The 25934-nt window shown below is 33.6% G+C and overlaps 1 pseudogene; it reads left to right on the forward strand.

Annotated features, from left to right (window-relative positions):
- LOC122808578 overlaps nt 1-25934 on the forward strand; it is a 100028-nt pseudogene that overhangs the window by 22534 nt on the left and 51560 nt on the right.

Genomic DNA, 25934 nt, shown 5'->3' on the forward strand with positions numbered 1-25934 from the left:
AATAATAATTAATTAAATTAATCCGGTTATAAGAGGCATCACCTAATAGTTGTCTGTTTCTAGTTTTCTAAGTTAGCATTCCATTCATAAATACTGCAGTGCCTATTAGATCCTTAAATAAGTGTTGCCGCATTTACCGACTTGTCTTGTTGAAATAACATCAATAAATGATACCGTACTTGCTTTCTTGTTTGGTATACACTGTTATGCCTGCCGATATATTCATATTGATAATTAATACATGTCTGACTATGCTTGTTAGTTTGCTGTATGACAATTTTTTTTTTGTTTGCTGTCTTGCTTAGTCTAACATATCATTTGTGAACAATACCGTGTTTACCAGCTTGTTGGGGGGTATTGCCGTGATTGCTGAGATGCCTGGAGTGTCATCGTGCATAAAAGATGCTGTACATGTCAGTCTGCTGAATGGGTTTTGGAGTTTTTGCTGACTTGCATAAGATAATTTAGTGTACATTGGTTCTGCCGTGTTTGTCAACTTGTTGGGGAAGTACTGCTGTGTTTGCTAAATTGTAGGATGCGATCTGGGGATGGCTGTTCACATCTTCTCACTGTTTGCTTTTCTCTCCCTTTAAGTCATTTCTCTCCCAGTTCTGCATTCATTGTATAAAAAGAGGGAAAACATAAGCTGGTGGGCAAGAGAAGTGAAGCTTTTTGAATTCTGTGTGCCTCACGAGCACCTTAGGTTGCCTTACATTAGTCTCCTAGTAGGATCTAACTCTAATTAGGTTCCCATGACAACAAGAAACAATGATGTCAATCCTTAAATGGCACTGTGAGCTTCCGAGGTGAACCTCGGCACTTAGTTATTAAATAAAGGAAACTCACAAGTTATCACTCTAGCAATATCCCTAAACTTAGTAGCACAACACTGCATTATGCACTCTCATACACAGGCACCACACATTATAATAATATCTGCCCACACTTATTCAAGAACTACATAACTGCCCAATTCAGAACTAAACACATATGTTCTCATTCCTACTCCAAAAAAACACAATACTTTCTCACACTCCTCACCAAACTCCAACATCTGTATAACCATTTTAACTCCAGGCTCACCATAAGTGGGGATATCCACCCCAACCCAGGCCCAAATCCATCCTGTCCAACACAAACTGCTCCAACACAAATGTCAGAACATAACACCCCCACTTTCTTCATCCCTGGGCAAATCAACAACAGCAGCAAAACCAACCATCTTTTAATGCTAAATATTAATATTAGAAGTATCAAAAATAAAATACCTGAACTCCAGGCCACAATAGCACACTACTCCCCAGACATAGTTGCTTTAACAGAAACCTGGCTAAATAAAAACATAGCTAACTCAGAAGTTCTCCCTACCGGCTACAATATCATTAGACAAGACAGACCACTTCGTAAAGGGGTGGAACTGCCTTACTCTACAAGTCCAACTTAACTGTCCATCAATTACCAAACTCCTACCCCCCCAATAATTGGGACATACTTATCTCACAACTTCAACTTCACCCTAAAAAGGTCATCACCACAATTGTGATCTATATTCCACCTGGTAATACACCTGCTAGCCTTGAAGACTTATTATCCTGGTGTTCTTCCACATACTCACAAGAAACCCTTATTCTGGGGGACTTCATCCTAGATTGGTTCACCTGTATATCAGAACCACCAAGTAATCTAATAAATCTCCATGGCTACCAGCATCTAGTCCTAATTCCAACTAGGTGTGATAAAAAATCTAAAAGGGAATCCATCCATGACTGGGTCCTAACTAGCAACCCCACATTGTACCCTCACACAGGCAGTCTCCCAGACACCTTAAGTGACCGCAACATAATATACTTTATTCGTAGTAGAACAAGCATATGCAAAACCACTAACTATATATCCAGAAACACAAAAAAATTCTCTCCTGAGGTCCTCAACACTTTACTGTGTAACTGTGACTGGACCCCCTAAAAACCCTCCCACTTGACCAGGCTGTAGCATATTTCAACAAAACATTTCTACAACACCTAGACACTGTCGCTCCATTGCACAAAATCAAGGTTAGAACCTTTACAAACCTCTAGCTCAGTAAAGAAACCAAACAAATCCTCAAGTCCAGAGACACTGCCTGGCGTTACTATCAAAAAAAACAAAGAAACACAAAGCCTAACTAAGTACCAAGAACTGTGCAACCATGCAAAAAAATGCATTAGGCTGGACAAAAAATCCTACTACACAACATTACAAACTAAATACCAACACAACCTGCAAAAATTTTGGAAAAATGTAAACCAGCTACTAAAATCCACCCAAAAGGCTACCCCCAAACCAACCACCCCTGACACTAAAGTTCCCATTGAAACACAATTCAACTCCCACTTTGTGAACTTAATTCTATCCTTAGTATCACAGGACAGTTCCTTCCTCACTATCCCCCCCCCAACACAAATAACACTAATACAAGCTTTACCCTCAAAACAGTTTCCACCACTTCAATCAAAAGCATGCTCTCCAAACTAAAAACCTCATCAACAGCAGCCGACCTACTCCCCAGCTATTTCTTGAAACTCACAGCAGATGCTATTGCTATCCCAGTCTCCACTCTCATAAACAGATCAATTGTTGAAAACTATGTGCCCAAACTCTGGAAAATATCCTATGTTACACCCATACATAAAGGCGGGACCTCCACTGAACTTAATAACTACAGACCCATTGCTTTACTCTCCCCCTGGCCAAAATCCTAGAAAAATGCATCCATACCCAGATGCTAAACTATCTCCTAGACTGCAACATCCTGTCACCTACTCAGCATGGTTTCAGACCTGCCCATAGTACCACTACAGCGCTCCTCTGCTTCACAGACACAGTAAACCGTCTTAAAAATGAAGGCCTGCAAGTGTCAACTCTTTTTTTGGATATGTCCAAAGCATTTGACACAGTCTCACACCAAATCCTGCTAAACAAACTAAACCAATATAATCTATCTAATTCCACTCTTTCCTGGTTCCAAAGCTACTTAACTGACAGGTACCAAGCTATGAAATGGGAAAATTCTCTCTCTCCTCAGCTGCCCATAACTATAGGAGTCCCACAGGGTTCTGTCTTAGGACCACTACTATTCACAGTCTTCACAAATGACCTTCACACCTCCACACAGCATGCATCTATAATTCAGTATGCAGATGACACTACCTTAATCTGTGCTGCACAAAACATTCCCACCCTCCTGCAAACAACTCAACTAGCATTCTCCGACGTTGAAAACTACCTTACCAAAGCCCAACTTATCCTCAATCCAAAGAAAACTCAGCTTATGATTATAACCAGTTCTAACAAAAACACTAACTCACTATCTACTCCACAAATGCTACTCCAATTGCTCCAGTGGCATAGGCTAAGCTATTGGGAATAACCATAGACTCCCACCTAAAATTTGATAGTCATCTGAACTTAACTATTAAAAAGTACATGCCAAACTGGGGTCACTCTACCATATCAAACCATTTCTTACCAACAACACAAGATCAGCCATTGCTCGCTCCCAACTTCTATCCACCCTACTCTATGCATCTCCCATTCTGACTAATCTCAACAAAACTGAACTAAGCAAAATGGAAGCTTGCTATAACAGAATTGCCCGCTTTGCTGCAAATTGCTCATATAGAACTCATCACTGTACTGCTTTGAGACAGCTCCACTGGCTTGAACTGCCCAACCTCCTAACCTACAATCAGCTCTGCCTCTGTCATTCTATCTATTACCTCCCCAATAAGTGTCCTGCCCTCAAAAAACCTAGTACACCATCACTCAGCGAAAAGGCCTCTTAGATCATCAAGCAAACTACTACTAGAAGTCACTAACAGCTACAATAGCTTTGGAGATGCACTATATAGTAGTTCGGTAGCTAAAAAATGGAACTCTGTCCCTGCTAGCATTCAAAACACATCATCCAAAGCCTCCTTTAAAGACCTCATCAAGCAACATCTCAAGCAAAGTTGGCAGTGCCATGATTGCTCCCCAGGCTAGTGAAAGCGGATAACATATACATACTAAATCTAGAGCAATTGATAATAGTTTTTCAATCTTACTCACAAACACTGGCTAATCTACAATGTATGTACTGTACCTGTGTACTATGTATGTATTCTACCTACATTCCAAAGTTCAGCCGTACACCACAAATCTATTACTTACCTTTATTTTTAAAATTAATATTTTTTTGATTGTTCTCTCCACTGTAACTGTTTGTGCCGCATACTACTGTAAAAACATGTCTCTTGTAATTTGTGTGTATACTGATTATGTCTAAATAACTAAATGTGTCTGTAATTTTTCTTTGTGGAGCTTTTCTCCCCGGGCCTCTGCTGAAAAAGGACCTTTTCGGCTCAGTCAGATACCCCCGGTTAACAAATGTAAAATAAATAAATAAATAAATAAATTTATTAAGATTGAAAATGGGTACCATGAGTAAGATTAAACACATAGTAGACATGAAGGGATAATACAGTGTTGTTCTCTTGGAGTAATCTGGCTTGTATGGAACAATTTACAGTAATAGCCTTGAATTGTTTTTCTAATATTTGCTGCTCATTTGAGTCATGTTTGGTAAATATGACATTGCCAGTGAAACAAGTGTTATTCCAAGTTGATACTACATTATAAATGCTTCACAGAATAAGTCAGCATGAATGTGAAAATTTAGAGATACCATAGCAATGAAAAGCAATCTGTTATAACCTGAAATAAGTAATCGCTAATTTAATCATAGCCACTTATACAACGTTTCTTAGCACCTGGTAGTCTGTACAAACTTCAGTTTGTTCACTTTAACTCAATGCATTCAGACTTTGTCTATGTATTTAGTCACTTAACATAGAGGTGGAATTTGATATATGGCTGGTTTCTCTGTCGATCTCCTTCCAGAAAGGGTACAAATAATGTTACTGACAGAAGCGGAATAGAGAATTCAATAAGTACATTATAATAACATCTGATAAATACAATGTAGACAACAGTGAAAGGAGACAATTATATTGTTAGAGTGTGTCTAATGCTTGTATTCAAAGAACCTGACATCAAGAGAGTTTGTTGCTTCGGACTTATAAAAGAATCTCTAATACACCAATAATTGCTACAGATGGAAACTTCTCATATGCAGAAGAAGGGGAAAGATGGAAAGAAAAAAAAGGGGGAAATGAATAAAAAAGATACACTGTTTCTAGAATGCACTAACTTTTAGTTATGCCTGCTTATTGAGAGTTTTCATAATTTAAAACATGCTAAGTAATGATGCAAGATAACTACTTTTATACCTGTATAAGTGATGAATATTACTTATGACTTGCTTCACTGATTATACCGTCTGTAATTAATAGCTACAAATTCTATCATTTGAACATTACAATGTTCATATAATACATATTGAACAACCTTCTCCAAAATTCTAACTTTTTACAGTAAAGAGAAACTTATAAGCTAGCTATGACATTCCCTCAGCAACTGTAAGATACTTTTTTTGAATTTATATATGATAATACTGTCAACACTTAATATTTCCTCTAGCAAAGACTGGCAAGTATGATGATAAACTGAATAAACCTAATGTTTTGTACATCTATGGCTTTCTGCGGGGTCTGTTTATATCTTAAATAAGTATGAATAGCAAATGTGGTTACAGCCATACACATCAATCTAGTATTATTCATATGTTACAATATTACAAAGTTATAAACAGACTAATGTACAACAAAAATACAGGATATAAAGAACTATTTCTGAGCCTTCTCAGATACAAACCAGTGTATAGGTAATCTTTTGCCTTCTGACATGAAATTCTCTAATGTATGAATTAGTATGTAATTGTGATATCTGAGCAGGAACAAATGGATCTATAATGCAGATAATAAATCTGTAGACAGGTACACATTAACTGGGGAAATATGATCCACAGACCTGTACAGAGTAGTACCACAACATTTTTTTTCATAAGCAACACAATCATTTCTTATTATGATCAATATGGGCAACACCTCTGCATATATGAAAACACAGTTTATATTTATAGTATGAATATTATAAGAACTATAATATGCCTCACTTGTCCTTAATATACATATACTAAAGGCTAATTGGCTGTGATCACATTTAAAGTCTACTAATATATTATAATAAGTTGAACATTATATAACTATTGAAATGAATAAGAATAATAAACAGAACTAGACGCATTCTTTAGCATAAATTATCATTAGTAGTAAACATAGTTTAAAGATATTCCCTTCTGATTTATATTAAATGTGCCATTTGAATGCAAATATATTCTATGTTTTGAGAATTCCATATAGGTGAATATGTATTAGGTATTTCCTAGTGTAATAAAATGGTTGATTATACTGCTAAAGGTATTATTTCCTGGTATATAAAACATTTCAGAATTTCATATTTCTTTTACAAATTATTCTCCATACAATAGTTTAGTTTATGGAGCTCAGTTGTTCTTGATTGTTAAAGGTATGCGTGATAATCTAGTAGACCTATTTTTATCTATAAGATTAGGAACAACTTTCATTCCATGTCTAGAGTGGAACTTAGTTAAATTAATAGTTGTTATTCTAATCTTATTGTTATATAAAAATACTTTTTTTAAAGCCTGACCAAAATACTATTTTACTTGTATTCATACAAGAAATAAGAATGACAAACACTTTTAAAATATTATGCACAAACATGAATTTTGTTGTTATCAGAGGAAACTGTTGAATAGCTATAATAATAAAAAAGTACATTTTCTAACAATAACTTGATATGGATTTAACTGTACTATCCTTAAATACTAATGACTTAAATAAACCAAGAAAAAGATCAAACATATTGAAATATTTGAAACTTCCTTCAAAAAATGCATTTTAAAATAAATGACAGATTTATATGGAATTCTAAGGAATATATAATCTTAGCTCAATCCTCCTATAAGACAAAGACAAAAGGAGTAACAATTTTATTGAAAAAAATTGTCATCCCAGAAATTATTTATAAATATGAAAATAAAGAGGGTCTTCCAGCCTTTGTAAAGGTTAAATTTAATAATAGAATATGGAGTCTAGCAAATCTATACTGGTTCCCTGGTATTGCAATAGGAACTGTCAAAAAACACTTAGATTTTATTTGCAGTAATTATAAAAGTAATTTAATAATGGGAGGGGATTTCAACTGCATTCTAGATGCTTCTGAAACTACCAACAAGAGACCTTTTTGTACAACCTCTACTTCTAAATCCTTAAAAAAATGTGATGAATCATTTCATTTAATAGATACATTTAGACTGAAAGAAGATACATCTTTATTGTTCTGTCATCAAGATCATAGATTTAGAACTCAAACTAGAATAGATAAAATATTTGTTGTTCAACATTTACACTAAAAAATTATCAATTTCTCAATCAATCCATGCCCTTTCTCAGACCATGACTCTTTGATTTTGAAATTTCTAACTGAGTTCAAACCATTAATCTTCTCTACTAGAATACTATCATATATCACAAAAATTAAAGAATTCAAACCCTGGTTGTTGTCAGAATTATAGTTTTTCCTAGATATTAACTATACAACAGAAATCAATAAAGTTATGATATGGGACTCATTAAAAGCTTATAGATTTGGTAAAACCCTTAGTTGGTATAAAAATAAAGTTACAGAGTAGGATTCTGAATTATTAAATTTACAATCGACTGTATTAGTAAAATCTGAAAAAAATCAAAATTCTCTAGAAATTAAAAAGAAAATAGAGGAATTAAATAAAAAAATAATGAAATTCTAACACACAAAACTAGTCTAGCCTTAGAAAAATTAAAAGTAAACTCCTTGGCCACCTCCCTCAGATATCTACATAATTTATCCACAAGAATTAAAATACAATCCAAAGCAAACAACATTAATAATATCTGCCATGAAAAGAAGGGTAAGAAAGTATCAGATATAGGAGACATTCTTGAGGCATTCAGATATCACTTTATTGAACACTTTAAAAAAGATGATTTACATACTGATCAATTAAGCTTGGATACAAATTCCATCAATATAAAAAAAAATCCAGAAGAACTAAAACTAGATTTACAAAAATCTATATCCTACAAAAAAATTATTGACATGATAAAAGAGGGCAAAAATAACAAAGCACCAGGAATGATAATTTCTCTCTTTCATAAAACTTTATTAGAAATCCAATCACAAGCAATAATACCACACTCTTAGAAATATTCTTTAATCACCCCAATCTTAAAAGAAAAGAAAATACAGAATATTTGTACCTCATATAGGCCTATACCATTACTAAATAATGATTATAAGATATTTATGTAAATTTTAGCAAATAGAATGAAAATGCTATTATCCAAAACAATAAATAATGATCAAACTGGATTTATATATAATAGACACATGCATGATAATATTAAAAGGATACTTACCCTTATAGATTATGTAAATAAGGAAAATAAAGAAACACTTATAATTGGATTGGACATAGAGAAAGCATTTGACTCCTTAAACTGAGAATATCTATTTAGAATTCTATTATTATTCAAATTTCCTCTTTCTTTTGTTCACCTCTTAAAGAACACACACACACACACACACACACACACACACACACACACACACACACACATATATATATATATATATATATATATATATATATATATATATATATATATAATTTGGTTTATATTAAATTAGGCCCTTTCACCTTGGAATCTATTTATATAACAAAAGGCACTAAACAAGGCTGTTCCCTGTCACCTATTCTATATGCTTTGACCATTGAAATACTTGTAGATTCAATACATAATAATTTAAAAACAAGAGGGGTAGATGTTTATGACCATTATAATTATAAAGTAATGCTCTTTGCTGATGACATATTACTAACTTTATCAAATTCTAAGGAGTCTTTAGAAGAGCTGGATGCAGTGATTGAGAGATTTTATATGATTTCACGGCTTCATTTTAATAGTTCAAAATCAAAATTTGTATTTTTAAAATAAGAAAAAAGAATTACAAGTTAAGGAAAACCACATCATAGGGAAACAAGACTCTACTCTAAAATACCTAGGAATTGTGTTATGCAAAAATCTAAATGAGCTAGCATCAACAAACTACAATAATATTGTCAGAACAATTAAAATCTATGTGGAAAAATGGAATAACATAATATTAACCTTTGAAGATAGACTACAATTAATAAAAATTGTTTTACTATTTAAAATTCTGTATGTAGCATTAGCAATACAGTTGTTCCCTGAAAAATGTTTTCTTAAAGAAATAAATTCATGCCTACTAAAAATTTTACTGTTCCCTAAGAGAAATAGAATAGCCTTAACACATCATATTAGATAATGGAATCAAGGAGGTATACATATTCCAGATATTGAATCATATATAAAAGCATCCATATCCAAAACAGTTATAGACTGGATAAACCCTAATTATCCCTCCAATTGGAAAGAATTATTAATGGTTATATCAATAAATGAGTTTAACTTATAAAAAGATTTTCAATATTAGATAAAACTAATAAACCTTGGTACATGTTAAGTATCAGCATGCAATACAATATATCAAATCCCACCAAAACACATTTGATTAACTATTATATTAACTCATTTAGAAAACTCATCAATGCAAATATGGATTTAAAACTTTGGATTGATTTTTTAATTCCATTCATCATGACTAAGAATTATCCTCACAAAATATATACAGAAATAATTAATTATTGGGAACAAAGGAGAATTATCTGTTGGTTTCAATGCATTACAGAATTAATAGTTTTAGACATACAAATGATAAAAACTATTTATAACATTCTATTACAGGACTGGTTAACAATACTAAGCATTCTTATGTACACTCAAGACTTATGCAGAATAATTAATAACTCTTCCTTTAAAGATACATCAAAGCTTATAAATTATTTATATGGATTTATTTAGAATGATTATAACAAGGCAAATAGTATTTCAAATTATACAAAGAACTAATAAACTATAAAAAAACACCTAAAATATCATATTGGAAATTTTTATCAAAAGGTTATTCATTACAGTTAACAGAAGAAATTGAATTAAACATTTTATTATAAGTAAACTATACATCTATTACGCAAACTTGGAAAATATTAAATTGGAAATACTTACACAGAGCATTTTTAACCGCAGATAAAATTATCAAAATCAGTTCTTCTACAAATTGAATATGTCAAAGATGTGAGCAGGTATATTAAGCAGACTGGAGTCACATTTTTTTTATGACTGTATTAAAATTAAATCATGAAATCATGTTGGAATGGAATTAATCACTTTTTACAAGCTTTATTCAATGAATCTTTTATCATCTAAAGTTCTGATTTTTTTGAATGTGAACAAAGGGCCTCATTTGAATAAAACAAACATGTACTTACTATGGAAAATACTTAACCAGAAGATGGAACTCAAACACATCACCAACTTTGGAAGACTTCTACACTCTTTTGAGGAGTTCTGCATTGATGGAAATCAAAATCAAAGAACTAAGGATTTATCCTAGGCCATTGGTTAACAATCCATGGAAGAAAGTTATATCTTTGATAGACACTTTTCAATAATTAAAATATATATACTCTGATAACTAGAGTGTTACATCTATACAGTATTTGTTTACATTGAATACAACTATGGAGGTCAGGCTGTTGTAAATATTGTATACAGTTATTCAAATGTCATATATAAAATATTATGGAAATCTTATGACATTATTTGAAAATAGAAACTATTTCAGTAAACAAAATTGATAAATATCCAATAACAAATCTAACAATACACTAGAAATATATTTATACTGTGTGAGTATCCAGTAGATACACTGTCTTATACTCCAAAGGGTTCCCTAACATTGACTCCATTTCTTTAATATAATCAGAGTGGTACATAATTACCAACCTACTACCCTTAACTGTTTTCATAAATCATGTCTTTCCTTCTATTACATTCATGTAAGATATCTCTTTCTTACTTAAAAAACGTATGACTAACTTTTTTACTAAGTGTTTGAACAATGTTCCTCTCACATAAGCCATGAAACACTGAAATAGTCAACTGAAGGGATGTGTTCTTCATCCAAGTCATGAAACCAGTCAGTGAGGCATTATATCAATGTATGTTCACCATCTCAGTCAAATGACATAAGTTAAAGGTATTATACCATCTTGTGTTCTCCATCTGAATCACATGACACGGTTCAGTGAAGTGTTAAATCACCTTGTGTTCCCCAACTGAGTCACATGAGGCATTAAATCATCTTATTTTCTACATCTGCATAGTATGACACAGTTCAGTGAAGCATTACTTCATCTATCATAGAGCACAGGAAACTCCTGTTTGTAGAATTATGATGGAGAGCTGTGTCAGACAAAGTCACATACATTTAATGGGCCTGCTTCTTTCCCCACTTCTAGTTTCATTATAAATTTTCAGAAACATATGAATGCATTAATACTTGCCAGCTGGGTCAAAATGCCACACAACTGAATATTTGTGAAATAGAATGCACTCACATAATGCAAGAGATTATTGATCTGAAGTGAGAAAAGGTTTTCATATACATCATACTGTTGCGCTGTTACCTCCCCACCAACATAGCTGACATTTTTTTCACTGTGTTAAATATTTATATTCTAAAATAAGAGTAAAATACTATATATATATATATATATATATATATATATATATATATATATATATATATATATATATATATATATATATATATAAATAGATATTGTTATATACATACATACATACACGCATACACACACACACACACACACACACACACACACACACACACACACACACACACACACACACACACACACACAATAAAACTATTGGATACTTGGTAAAACAACAAGTATATATCACTCTGGACATATTCTTAGTCTTTTTATGATTCACTTTTAATTTCACTTTCTGGAATGCATTTAAAACAAGGAGATCTGACATCTTGTAAAGGAGCTGTTGTGCCTTTAATAATTACTAGCTACAATAGGGCTTGCACACTATATTGATGACTATACCCATATATAGGATGGTAATTACTTATTAACTTTACCAGTAATAGTAACAGGAATACATTTTATAGAATATATTCCTAGCTACATACCCATACAGGATGGTGATGACTTATTATCACTATTAACTGCGAATTTCAGTCAGGGTCAGTCACTTCAGAGAGACTTTACTGATTTCAGTCAGGGCCAGGTGTTTGTTTGGCCAAAGCAACAACATATTTCCACAGTATCTGATACACCCACTTCATCACAAGTTACATTGAGTAGTGGAGAGACTAATGTAGTAGAGAATACTGTGGTTAGTGATGCTATTTTATCCAGCACAACTACTGCTACTGCTGCTTCAAATCTGCCTGTTTCAGCTCATTGTTCCACCCCTCCATCTAATCAACAAGCTTTAATGTTTGAATCTACAGGAGCTACACTGAAGACTCTTTCTTCATTCCAAAATGAGAATGTTTTACCTCTACCAGTCAAACAACAGATGCCTGAAACTTTGCGGTCGACCAGCAGAGGGAGGCAGAAACAAAAACATTCTCCGGAGAGACCTATGGCAAACAGGAGAATAAAACAGTAAAAGATTTAGTTGTGAATTTGTCTGATTATGAACTTACTGCCTGTGAATACGCCATTTTGAATAAAGGACTATCCTTTATTCCTGCCTCCCCAGCTAAAGTAAGTGACACCCTTATTGATGTCAGATTGTTTGCTCACAATATTGCGTTAAAGCTTGTGTTTGACAATAAGACTGCTTCTAAGTGTTCCACCTATAGAAAACCCAGTACTTTTATACCAACGCTGCCAGCACATGTAGAACTGTTTGTAAAAGCTTGTGAAAAAGAGCTTAGTGATATGTTAAGCATTTCTCATCACAAGGATTTCTACAATATGAATAACTCTGAGAGGAGAGCAGTATAGCATTATCAAACTCTGCAGTCTGTAGCTATTAGGCCAGCGGACAAGGGAGGTGCAACAGCTGTGCTTAATCGATCTGACTATATGATAGCTATGTCTGTTTTATTAGAGGATGAAGAGACTTATCTTCAGATTAATGAGATTTTACTTAAAAAAAGTTTAGATAATATTTGTGATAGTTTATATGAGTGCTTGATAAGCAGATTTATTAATGAACAATTGTATAATTTTTTAAATGTTGATAATCCAGTTATACCAATTATCAAATGGTTGCCAAAGATTCATAAGTCCATCACCAAGTCATCAATGAGACCTATAGTGGCTGGGGAAGGTTGGGCCACAGAACCACTTTCAATGTATGTTGAAAATAAGTTGAAACCTTTAGTGGCACGGATACCCACTATATTGAAGGACACTATGCAGTTCCTAAATGGCTTGAATAAATATATTACTATTACTTCTAGTTACTATATATTAGTCACCTTGAATATGAAAAATCTATTTACCTGTATTCCTAACACCTACGGGATAGAGGCATTGAGGGAATTATTAACCTCTGAACAAATGTATGATAATGATACAGTCTACTTGTTATGTACTTTTCTCGAGTTAATCCTAGAAAATAATGCATTCATGTTTGATGGAAGATTATATTTGCAGAAATGGGGGTGTCGCTATGGGCACCCCATGCGCAAATACATGCGCAAATTTAGTCATGTATTTCTGGGAGATTCACCATCTTTTCACGTCAACATATTTTGAGCATGTGAAATGTTTACACAAGCTTTGTTGATAATGTCTTTATGTTGTGGGAAGGGATGCAGATTCCTTACACGACTTTATTCAACACATAGAATTTACTACTGATTTTTTAAGATTTACAGTTAACAGTTCATAAGATGAAATTGAATTTTTAGATGTGTCGGTTAGGAAAACAGCAGACAACACACTTATAACATCCTTATACCTCAAACCATACTGGAGGAATAGTTTATTATGTAATGAAAGTATGCATCCTAGACACATTTTCCCAACATAGTTAAGAGTCAGTACACGAGGATGTCTAGGATATGTAGAGAAGATGATACATTTGAATGGGAAGTCACCAATTTGTCAGAATTATTTAAAGACAGGGGTTATAATACACATATGATAGCTATAAATATGTTGTATTTTGCTTAGTACTGTGATGTGGTGAAGCATAGCAATATGCAAAAGTGGTCATCCTTTTATGCATTTTAATAAAGAAGTTACCAACATAGTGGTTGTTCTGCTGGTTTTTTATCTACACTAATGCAATTAGTAGTTTGAGTTTACTGTGCTGCCCTTTATACTTGAGGTTATTGGGACAAAAGAGCCTGCTTCTGTTTTGTTGTTTCCCGTAAAATTATTCCCATTGAAATGCTCTGTTTCCTTGGAGAGACCAATGGCACACCGATTATTCCCACTGAAATGCTCTGTTTCCTTGGAGAGACCAATGGCACACAGATTATTCCCATTGAAGTGCTCTGTTTCCTTGGTGAGACCTATGATACACTGAAGCTGGTTGATTGCTGAGGACCACTTGATAATGCACCCCTATACTTTACCAGCAATGCATTACACAACATACAAATAACACTATTTCCTTTTCCTACATCTGTGTGGTTAGGGGTCTTGTTGCACATCTGTCCAGCATTCAACACCCTCTTTCCATAGTCATCATCAGCCCCCTTTTTACCATTTTTCCACATAGGGTTGGGGTGTTGAATCAACTGTCCTCTCATTTCAATGCCAAATCCAACAGCAGCTGAAATGTACTTATACAAAAATTATCATTTCACTCTCAGCAATTACAAACAAGCCTTCTAAATATGCCTGGTGTTCTTTTGTACAATAATACTGACTGTCAGAAGTTTTGACTTGTTACATACATACATACATACAAATATTTCAAGCACGGGCATTAATGCATTAATGCCCTTCTAGCTTGTCAATATATCAAAACACTTATTCCCATAATAAGTATCCAGGCTGTTCTTAACAATATCTAAACTAGTATTTGCTTTAATGTAATTTGCTAGTCTGCTCCATGCATCAGCTGCTCTGTCAGAGAACCAATTAGTGCACTTCTCATTCCTATAGAATCTTCTACATAGGTTGTCTTTTGATTCTCTAGTACTTTTTGTTAACCCCAAACATTCCCAGAGGTAGTTGTCACTAAATGCCCTATATACCTGAATAAGATCTCCTCTCAGATATCTGTAAGAGACACTGTATAAATTCAAATATTTTAGTCTTTTATAATAACTTAAATTTTCACATCCATGGATACCCTTGGTATATTTCCGTTGTACTCTTTCCAGTTTACTCATGCTGGTTTTCTTATATGGTTTCCATATTGTTATTTCATACTCAAGTTTGGGTCTAATGTAACTAACAAACAATGACTTCATTATTTTTGATTTCCTAGACTTTATAAATCTTTGTATACAACCTATAATTCTATAACTATCATTAACCAATTAGTTGATATGATTAGAAAAACTCATAGCTGAATCTACCCATATACCCAGGTCCTTAAATAGGTTAATTGGTTAGCACTTTGCTAACTGCCCTTGTGGGCCATTTTAAGCCTAGCCAATTATCCCATGCAGGAATGAAATCCTGCACCTTGTGTCTGTAAGGTAAACACATTAACCATTGTGCCAACCTCTCCACCCTGCAGTTTCAATCACTGTGTGCTGTATTAAATTCTCACCTTTCAATTTATGCGTACCAAATTGCATATGCTTAGTTTTTGATGTATTTATCAGCATATTATTCTCCTGTGCCCAAATGGCCAATTTACTCAGTTATTTTGCAGACATGCCTTATCTGTAACACATGTAATCAGTTTACCCAATTTCAGGTCATCTACATATAGACTGTAGAACACCTCAGATGAAAAAGTTAGGGCTGAAAGATACAATCTGAACAAGTAAGGGCCTAGGACAGAGCCCTGTGGGACACCCTGATTGTAACCAAGGATTTTGCCTGTCCAGTTGCTGTATGATACTTGCCATGTCCTATTTGTAAGCCATGCAGTTATCCATGTTATCAAGAGTACATTAATACCTAGTTATACTAATGTCTTGATCAATGTTATGTGTATGACCCTGTTGTATCACAGCACAATTTCTCATTCATAACTGTTATTATATTGTTATAGAACATCATGTTACAGGTGGTAATAGATCTGTTTTCAACATATGCATGCTGATATATGGTTTCAAGTCCCAACCTATCCAGTTCTGACAGTAACTTATCCAATATTAGCTTCTCCATTATTTTTCCACAACATGAAAATAGATTTAAGGGTCTATATGACTCTGGGTTTGTCCTACTCCCCTTTCCCTTAAAAACAGATTTAATAAGTGCATGTCTCCAGTATTGAGGAATATCCCCATATTTATATGACCTAGTGAATAACAGATATAATGGTACTGTGAGTTCCTGCTGAAGTGTTCATAGGTCATTGTTACTAATCCTTTCGCCTCCATGTGCTTTGTTTGGATCCAGTTTGCGCAGTTTTTTTCTCAATATAATCTAATTTGATTCCAGTATCTGAGGATACCTGGATGTCACTAGGACAACTTACCACCCCTTTTGTACAGCCAAACTGTTTTTCATAAGATTTTGTAAATACATCTATAATCTGCTGTGTCTGAGAATAAATTTTAGAATCTGCACACAGTTTATAATTTTGTGTGTCTTTACTCCTTCCACATCTTATGTATCTATTAAAAGGTTTCCTATTATGCTCAATATCTTTATATAAATTTTCTTCAAAATTTTCTTGGTCTTGTCTCACACTATGCTTAATCTGTTTGTCTAGCTTGTTTATTTCAGTTTTCAAAGTTGTAGTTTGACCTGTCTTCCATTTCTTATATTTTTTGTCTCTCACCTTAATCAGAGATCTTGTTCTTATGGAAATATATCCCCCTGATGTTGTATGCCTAGATCCTAATGTTAAACATTTTTTTTTTTATTTTTTGCACTCAAACAATTTCGCTTTCAAAACTTTCCACATTCTATCTGCAGTTTTTCCACTGAACATCTCACTCCAGAGTAGAGATGTGTCCACACAACCGCGCATAAATTTATATTGACTATTACATCGGAAAATGTATTTCACCTTATTGGACAGTAAATTATCACCAACCCGTATCTTTATCATGTAATGCTATTGCTAGTATGTCTTGTATAATTATTCTCTGGTCATGTCTAAAACAGATTGACATGCCCACTATAACTATTAGGATACAACAAGTAAATAAATAAATAAAGAATGAATGAATGAATGAATGAATGAATGAATGAATGAATGAATGAATGAAAGAAAGAATGAATGAAGTACCAAAGATACTGTCCAGGAGTCCAAACAAGAATACAAAGGAAAAGAAGACCATTGTCTATCTCATCAAGTACAAAGGCTACTTACTGTAGTGATTCCACTTTGGATACTGACTCACAATTCTAATAAAATAGTCCACATAAGAAATTTATTAGCTTTTATAAAGAAAATGTCCAGAAACCATTTTCAAGTTTTTCTTCTAGAGTTTTATTACTCAGCATGTTAAGAAATTGTTTATAAGATGCGTAAAACATTATGTAAAAAGGGTTAAGATGACTTCACCTAGTAGTGTTAAATGGTATGAACTTTTATAGGATCTGTTCTACTGACCATTCAGATGAGACATTACAAAGTCCTTGTCCTCAGGCAAATGGATTCATAATAACTTACTGAACTGTCTTACAATATAAGTGAAGAGTAATGGTACCTGTACTAATACAGGAGTAACTACGATGTCTGATATGCATGATACTAAACTTAGCATATACAATGTATACCATTTAAAAATCTAAGTTTTCTTTAAGATAGTGAGATGAAAGGGAAGATTCTGATACTGTACATATTTATATTAATATGAAATCTGATACTTATGAAGATATGTGTGTACTTCTACAATTTTCAGTAGCTAAAAAAATTGCATATTTGAATGAATGCAGGTGAGCTTTCAGATTACAACTGTTCACAAATCTGTCAGTCATTTTGACGTGCTAATATATTTTAAAGGGATTCTGAAATATTTTTGTCATAAAACTGTCTGCAAATAATGTGTTACATATAACACAATTCTTTCTAGTTGACTTATTAATAATTAACTGTGCTTTTCTAATACATTATTGATTTTGATCTGAATGCAAAAAAGAAATGAAGCAGTGATCCATCTACTTAAGTACAGTTCATGAATTGCTTGCATATGGCTTTAGAATGTACGTAGTTAGCTGATATAGCATTTGTTGATGCTTTCAAGTGTTATAACTCAGTCAATCAAATGATACAAGGATTCTTCAACCCTTGGTATATAAAATGAAACACATCATCACTAACCCACCAATGAAGTTGGCTCTGACACTACAGCTTGCAGAATTTGTTTTTGACAGGATCAGTTTAGTGAATTCACTTACTAATGTGTATTTTCATGAATTCACAAACTTCAACTTATATAATAAAGGTTATTATGGGACTCTACATCACATTCACTTTTTATAATACAGTATTAACTTCCAGTCTTAATTAAATTAAAGTGCAACTCACTGGAGCAAATCTCAGCAACTATACTGTCCGACCCAACTTAAAGACATGCTGTAGGTGGATTGGACACTCCAAATTGCCCTAGGTGTGAGTGTGTGCATGTATGTGCCTTCAGTGGAAAGTTGGGCACCGGGCTGGCAAGTCGACACTGTAAAACTCCACTGCCAATCATGAGTGAACAGGTGATCCGCTGTGGCAAACCCTAACCGGGAAAAGCTGAAAGATGAACTGTCCGACCCAACTTAAGTCTCTAAAATGTTTTTATGTCCTACATATTAAAACAGAAATGTTGATGAAGCTGATGCATTCCCCCTACTGCAGCCATTTACTTTTCCAAATTTTAATATGTACTGCTTTTTTTATTATATATAGATTGTATTTAAACAGACGTTGCCCATCATTTTTCTAGATCTAGAGATATGCAGTTGTATCGTCCATAATTTTATATTTCCATGCTTCTTTGCATTGACTTTGTTTATTCACTTCCTAAAGTTTTGCATAAACTTTCTCCCTTAAATTGATGATGTGATCCTACCTATAAGCAGGTCAGCATTTCTATATTTGACTAACAAACCCTGTGGAACTTTAATCCAACTGAATCCAGGTTCAAGAATCACAGCCTGCTTCAAAATCACAAAAAGACAAAGGACATAAGAATTTTTGAATGGTCAGCTTGATTTCACCAAGGTTATATTTACAGATAACAAAACATTTCCATATAAAATATAATAACCTTAATATATCACACAACAGTTTAGGCAGTTTTCCGCTTCACCTATCACATACTTATCTTCAGCCTGGAAATACAAACAGGTGTTATGTCTTGCTACAGAATCAATGACTACCTTCTTTATGCTAATAATAATAATAACTGTATCCAAAAGCACATTACTTTATTCCCCTATTATTCTACCCTGCAAGGTGATAGTCCCAATCGTTTGTCCTGACATGGATTGTACTAGTATCATCTATACTCATAGCCAATGCATCATGAAAGTACAGTGTTTTACAGTTGACAATGTCTGGTCAGTCTCTTCAGTGTACAGACATATTTAAAACTACACATCTTACAATCGGTCCAACTGCTTCACCTTGAAGACAAATGTCTCTCAAGTTGTACAACAAAGAAAACAGCAATAAATTGTCTTTGTGAACTTCTCGGCTGTCTGCTCGGCAATTCCTCCCACAAGTAGTAGCAGTATTATACCTCTTAATTGTCCATGATTTTGCATAATGTCCCTCATCTTTTTCTACTGTCCTTCATAATTTATTTTTTAACTTCTAGTAAATCACTTGAGGATACAAATCAGTCAGTAAGTCAATAATGCAAAATGTTAAACTTTCTTATCTGTTATTGTTCAGAAAAAATGCACATTCAAGCCAAACTTTTGGTTCTATAAATTTTTTAAGTGAACTTATTTTAAAAAAATGTCCCTGACATTGGGCCTTTGTCCCCAATTATTTTTGTCTTTGTTCAGAATTCTTGAAAAAAAGAAGTTGAGAGGTGTGAGCAGTATAACCATTTATCTACCAACATCCTCACTGATTAATTCCTGTATGACATATCTGACTGACCCAAATGGCTTTCTGTAAAATGGCCCACTACTGTTTGATGAGCTTTACAACATAGGCATTCACCAGCTTTACATGCCTGTGGTGTCTCTTCATGTTTCTGTGTACTGCCTTCCCTTTCTAATGAGGTTTTATATTTTTATGCTGTACTCTTTTGTTACTTCCTATATGCTGCCCCACCCATTTTGCCTTTCTATTTTCTGCCACCCCAAGGCTCCTCCTACCTGGTATCATTATCTCACTTTTTTCTTGTTCATTTTGTTTAAATTTTTCTTAATTTTGTGTATCTGCCTCCCCTCAGTCAAGAACAGTATATAGTTTGATAAGGAGTTGTGTTCATGTATACAGTAACTTAAGAGTGCAACAATGCACACACTCATATACATACATACATACATACACAGAGACACAAACAAGCACATACACTCACAGGCACAATCACACGCACACACACACACACACACACACACACACACACACACACACACACACACACACACACATGCAGATGTGGAGCTCAGCAGCATTTTCCTGGCACTGAAATATAAAATCATATATGTATTTATAATTGTGTATAACAGGGTTCAATATATTTTATTTATATAAATTCTATTTATTATATATCTTGATGTACATTTAACTTGCACCTATATTTTGACACAAACTGTTCTAGATGTGATGTGAACTCTTTTTCTATAAATAGCACTGTGTGGTTATGTGACAGACTGATTCAAATGTTATCCTTAAAGATATAGAAGTGAATAAAGATAATCCTCAGAAAACAATACCAGTTGTAATCATTCAGAACAAAAGCACATTCAAGAGCATTGAAATGAATTACTTAACTCACATAGTTGCATATGGTACTATAATCTTTAGATTTGTAGTTAGAAAAGTAATGATCATGAAATTACAATGGAATTAACTCCCACCAAAAAAGTTCTAAAATACTTTTGTGGATCATATTTCATCAGAAAATTTGAACACTGAAATCATTCTGTCACACATTAAGGCATTCCTTACCTTTATTTCTAAGAAACATATTTATTCCTGCCATATGCTTGAAGAAAACATAGACATTGTGTGAAATCTCACATTTTAGTGATTGTAATGTAGTCGAAAGTAATATACATATGTAATACAAAATGCATCACAACTGTAGAAATGAATAGCTAAAAAGCAATACTCAGTTTCAACATTTCTTTTTTCTAACAGGATATGGTATCCCAGCTATAAAAACAGTAATCACTGGGTATGCTAGAATTGTAAATGGTGAGGAGGCTGTTTCAGGGTCTTGGCCATGGCAGGTTTCCTTACAGGTATTTATTTTAAAGTTTTGTAAAAGGATGCCTTTTATTTTTAATGTTAATACCATTATTGCAGGGAATGTAGCAGAACACAAACAGAAATTACTTTGCTTTCTGCCCTTGTTTCACTTTTATGTGAAACCTCACAGCCATTCCACAACACTTTTTACATGGGGGCAAGTCTCCACACTCCCTGTTAACGGGTTTTCAGATTTGCTGGGGAACTAATCTGGTATTATTTTCCAGACAACTGCAGTATAAGTTTGTGTATTTATGAACATAAAAAAGAAAATAAGTATCTTAAATGAAGATGTTAAAATGTTTTCAACAAAAATACTTTAGAGTGAATTTTAAGCTATCATTATATCTTCACAGATGAAGCAAGCTAAAGAAATGTATAAATAAATGCACATTCACACATACTTACACTTAGATAAATATGCATATGAGTTAAATCACAAAAATAAAATGGAAAATTAAGTATAATCTGCAAAAACTCTTCACAACTAACACCTATGCTAAAATGGAAAAGATACAGTTTGGCATTATTGCTGACCATACAAACTGGTATTTGTGCTTACTTCCCTTTGTTCAAATTCTACATGAATAAAGCTGTTCAGTCTTGGGTCTGATTCCAAAATACTCACACTGATAAGTCACTTAATCTGTTAGCGCAAGTCATTTGGAGTCTGACCCCTGCTGTAAGCCTGCTATATAGATAAACAGGCCCTACTCCACAGTAAGTCACTTACACAGACAACACGTTGACATGTAGGAACAAAATCCAAGCTATAAACCAATTTGCTCTTCCTGTCCTAACTTACAGTTTTGGAGTGACTGACTGGCCCCAGAACATGTTGGATAGATTAGATAGGAAAACAAGAAGGATGCTTCATGCTCACCAAACAATTTATAAAAATCAGTTAGGTAGATGTATGTATATACATTTATACATGTTTTTTACTTTATATTAATTAAGTATTAATTGAGGAAATGATGTCACAATTGATGTTTTTACAAAAGGAAATGGTTGTAATTGTTTTTTAGTTCTGAAAAAGTTCCCTAATAAACGGGACAAAAGCGCTCAACTTTACTCTGGCTCCAGTGTGGTTTGTTTTTATCAATTTATAAAAATCACTGTATAGCAAGAGTATATAGTCCTCATTCTGAAGAAGGGATGGGTCTCCTTGAAATTGATTACATGTATAGATCTACAATCGTGGGACTCCACGCATGTCTGCTGACCTCACAATACCCAAAAGCATATCAGCATCAAGCAGAAATTGAAATCAAACCAGAAGTAGATAAAAATCAGGCAGCAACTGAATGTGCCAAAAAACAAAAGAAATAATATAAGGTGAAGGACCAGATGAGAAGGCAAGAAATGTGGAAAAAGTATAACTATAGTTGCAAGTATAGAAAACATCTGGAAGAACCACATGTTGGTCAGGAACGAATGCAGGAATGGTTAAGGAGAGGCAAATTCAAACCAAGAGATGTAAAGTTAATATTGGCAGCCCAAGATAGTGGGCTACATACACAGTGGTTTACAAAGTCCATTGAACATGTGGGAGAAACAGAGAAATGTAGGTTTTGTAACACCGAATTGGAAGCAGTTGCACACCTTCTTGCTGGTTGTGACATACTAATGGCAAAAGGACTGTATACTGAAAGGCATAATAATGTGGTAAGACTGTTGCACTGGGGATTTTGCAAACATTATGGTACTGAAGTAGCTGAAAAACACTGGAAACACTCACAAAGCATCATTGAAAATTATGAAGTTTATATCACATGGATCACCCATTGCCAACAGTTCAAAAGATAAACGCCAGAAAACTGGATATAGTGGTCCAAAAAAAGAAGACAAAAGTAGCATTGATCATTGAAATTGCCACACTCAGTCAACACAGTGTCTTGTGTACAGAGAGAGACACAAAGTCATAAAATATCAGGATCTGCAGGCAGAAATGAGTACAATGTAGAAGAAAAATATCCAAACAGTTCCTTTAGTAGTAGGAGCAATGGGTCTAAAAAGGATCTATAATTATATTTAGATATGTTACCAATCCATGTAACCCAGTACAAATTGCAGAAGGAGTCATTACTGGGCACGTTGCGGGTGCTGCGAAGAGCACTTTTGGCTGAAATCAAAGATTGAAACAATACTAATTTCATGAACTTTAGTTGTACTTTGACTTAGAAATGGGGTCCATTCCCATCACAGTATTAGAAACCCAATAGATTTGGAGAAATTAAAAAGGGACAGACAACACATCTTTTGGAATTGAGGTTGACTTGCATAGGAGTAAGTCACTTACACTGAAAGCAAGTCTTTTGGAATTGGGGCAGGATTGCATCAGAATAAGCCACTTACACAGACACTAAGATAAAAGCACCAACTTTTAAACAAAACAAAAAAGAGTGTTAACGCCGGTCCACAAAAAAAATAAATAAATAAAATAAGATAATAAATATGTTATTTCTTAAAAACTTTATTCTAGAGGAAATAAGCACTTTCATCGCTAGCAAAACAGTGAAACTTCATCAGATATCCTTTTTAAGCATAACAAAATCAGCTTTAATAGGTAAAAAAATCACATAACACCAATTAACCAAATAATTACCTTAAAGTTATAGGTTTGAACATAAGAAGATATATAAAATAATTAAAAACAAAGTCATATAAATATATCATTACCAACATATCTACTAATAAATAGTTTACCTACTTTGAGCTTTCAATTGTAAAATACATGCGATGGAAGCCAGTTCACTGAGCCCTAGGCAAGAACTACATTCAACAATAAAATCCAATATAATTCTCTTTTTTCCAGGGTAAATTGTCAAGCCCCACCTCTGGGATTTTTCTTTATTTTTTTGAAAAATGATAAATTTTAAACTATGCCCTGAGTGTTCAATTATATGTTTATATAAGGCATTGGTCGATTTCTGTTTATTAATTTCATATATATGCTCATACAGCCTGTTCTTTAATTTACGTTCAGTTTTGCCAATACAAAAAACTGGACAGCATTGGCATAGGGCTCCATACATAACACCCCCTGTATCACAATTAAATTTACCATTACCACTCACTTGAAAGCCATTGATGTCAAATAGTTCACCTATAAAACATATGGGCATAAACTACACCTACCATATGTTCTCATATAATAGGATGTGGCAGTATTGGTTGAAAAAAAATAGATGCTCTACCAAATTCTTCAAATTGTGACCCTTCCAGAAAACTATCAGGGGCTTGTCATTAATTTTATTCCTGACAGCTTGATCTTTTTATAATATGGCACAGTTTTTGAATAATCTCATAAACCCATTCATGCTCAATAGTAAAAGTTGTAATAAATGAAAAAACAAAGTTGTTGCTCTCACCAGTTGTACCATGCACCAAGAAACTTTGGTGGATGATTGTCCCTGTACCCGCTAAATTGAGAATAGGTCTAAAAAAATCCCTTTCTCTCTTAGTAATCACCTCAGTTTTAATTTCCTTAATAAAAATATGGGGATAACTTATCTTTAAAAACATATTTTCCAACAAAGTACATTCCATCAAAACAACATTTTGCAAGGAGACCATCCATGCAGCCCTTACAAACTGTCCCTTAACAACCGCTTTCTTTTGGGATCTAGGGTGGGAACTGGTGTAATGTAAGAATGAATTAGAATACATAGGTTTCCTATAAATATTTGATATATACCTATGATTTACAACATCCTTTGTCAGTAAAACGTTCTAATAGTTAATACTGATATCATTCATTTTATATGTAAATTCCAAAAAATCATTTGTACTATTAAGATATTCAAGAAATGCACTGTCCCTCCAGATGATAAATATATCATCCAGGAATCTTACATATAGTTCACAAGTCCTAAACACCTCATGTTTAAACAACAACTCATATTCCTATTCCAACATCACAATGTTAGCATATAACGACCCTCAGGCAGACCCCATAGCAACACTCTTGTCTTGCACAAAGTACTATTCATCAAAAAAATAAAGTTATTTTTCAAGACTATTCACAACATTTCTGCATACAGGTTAATATCATCCTGAAGTATTCCATTTAAAAAGAAAATGATTGAACCATGTAATACCAGTATCATGTGGAATCACTGAATATGCGTTTTCAACATCAATTGTTAAAAAATAAAAGACTCATTGAATTTCAATTGATTACACTTGTTAAGAAAATCCCATGAGTCTAAACATAAATGTAATTATTTTCCAAGCAAACCCTTTAGTTTAACAGCCAAGAATTTCACAAAAGTAGATGTAACTAACTACCTCAGAAAGACTGTAAAATTTGTAACTTCCTTGGCTATTTAGTCTGTATGCATCATTTATTTTCTAGACTGTACTTTCCTGATGTATTCTAAATGTATGTACCCA

The sequence above is a fragment of the Protopterus annectens genome, chromosome 8.part0, assembly GCF_019279795.1.
Source record: "Protopterus annectens isolate FY-2018-M chromosome 8.part0, PAN1.0, whole genome shotgun sequence".
Taxonomy (NCBI): Eukaryota; Metazoa; Chordata; order Ceratodontiformes; family Protopteridae; genus Protopterus; species Protopterus annectens.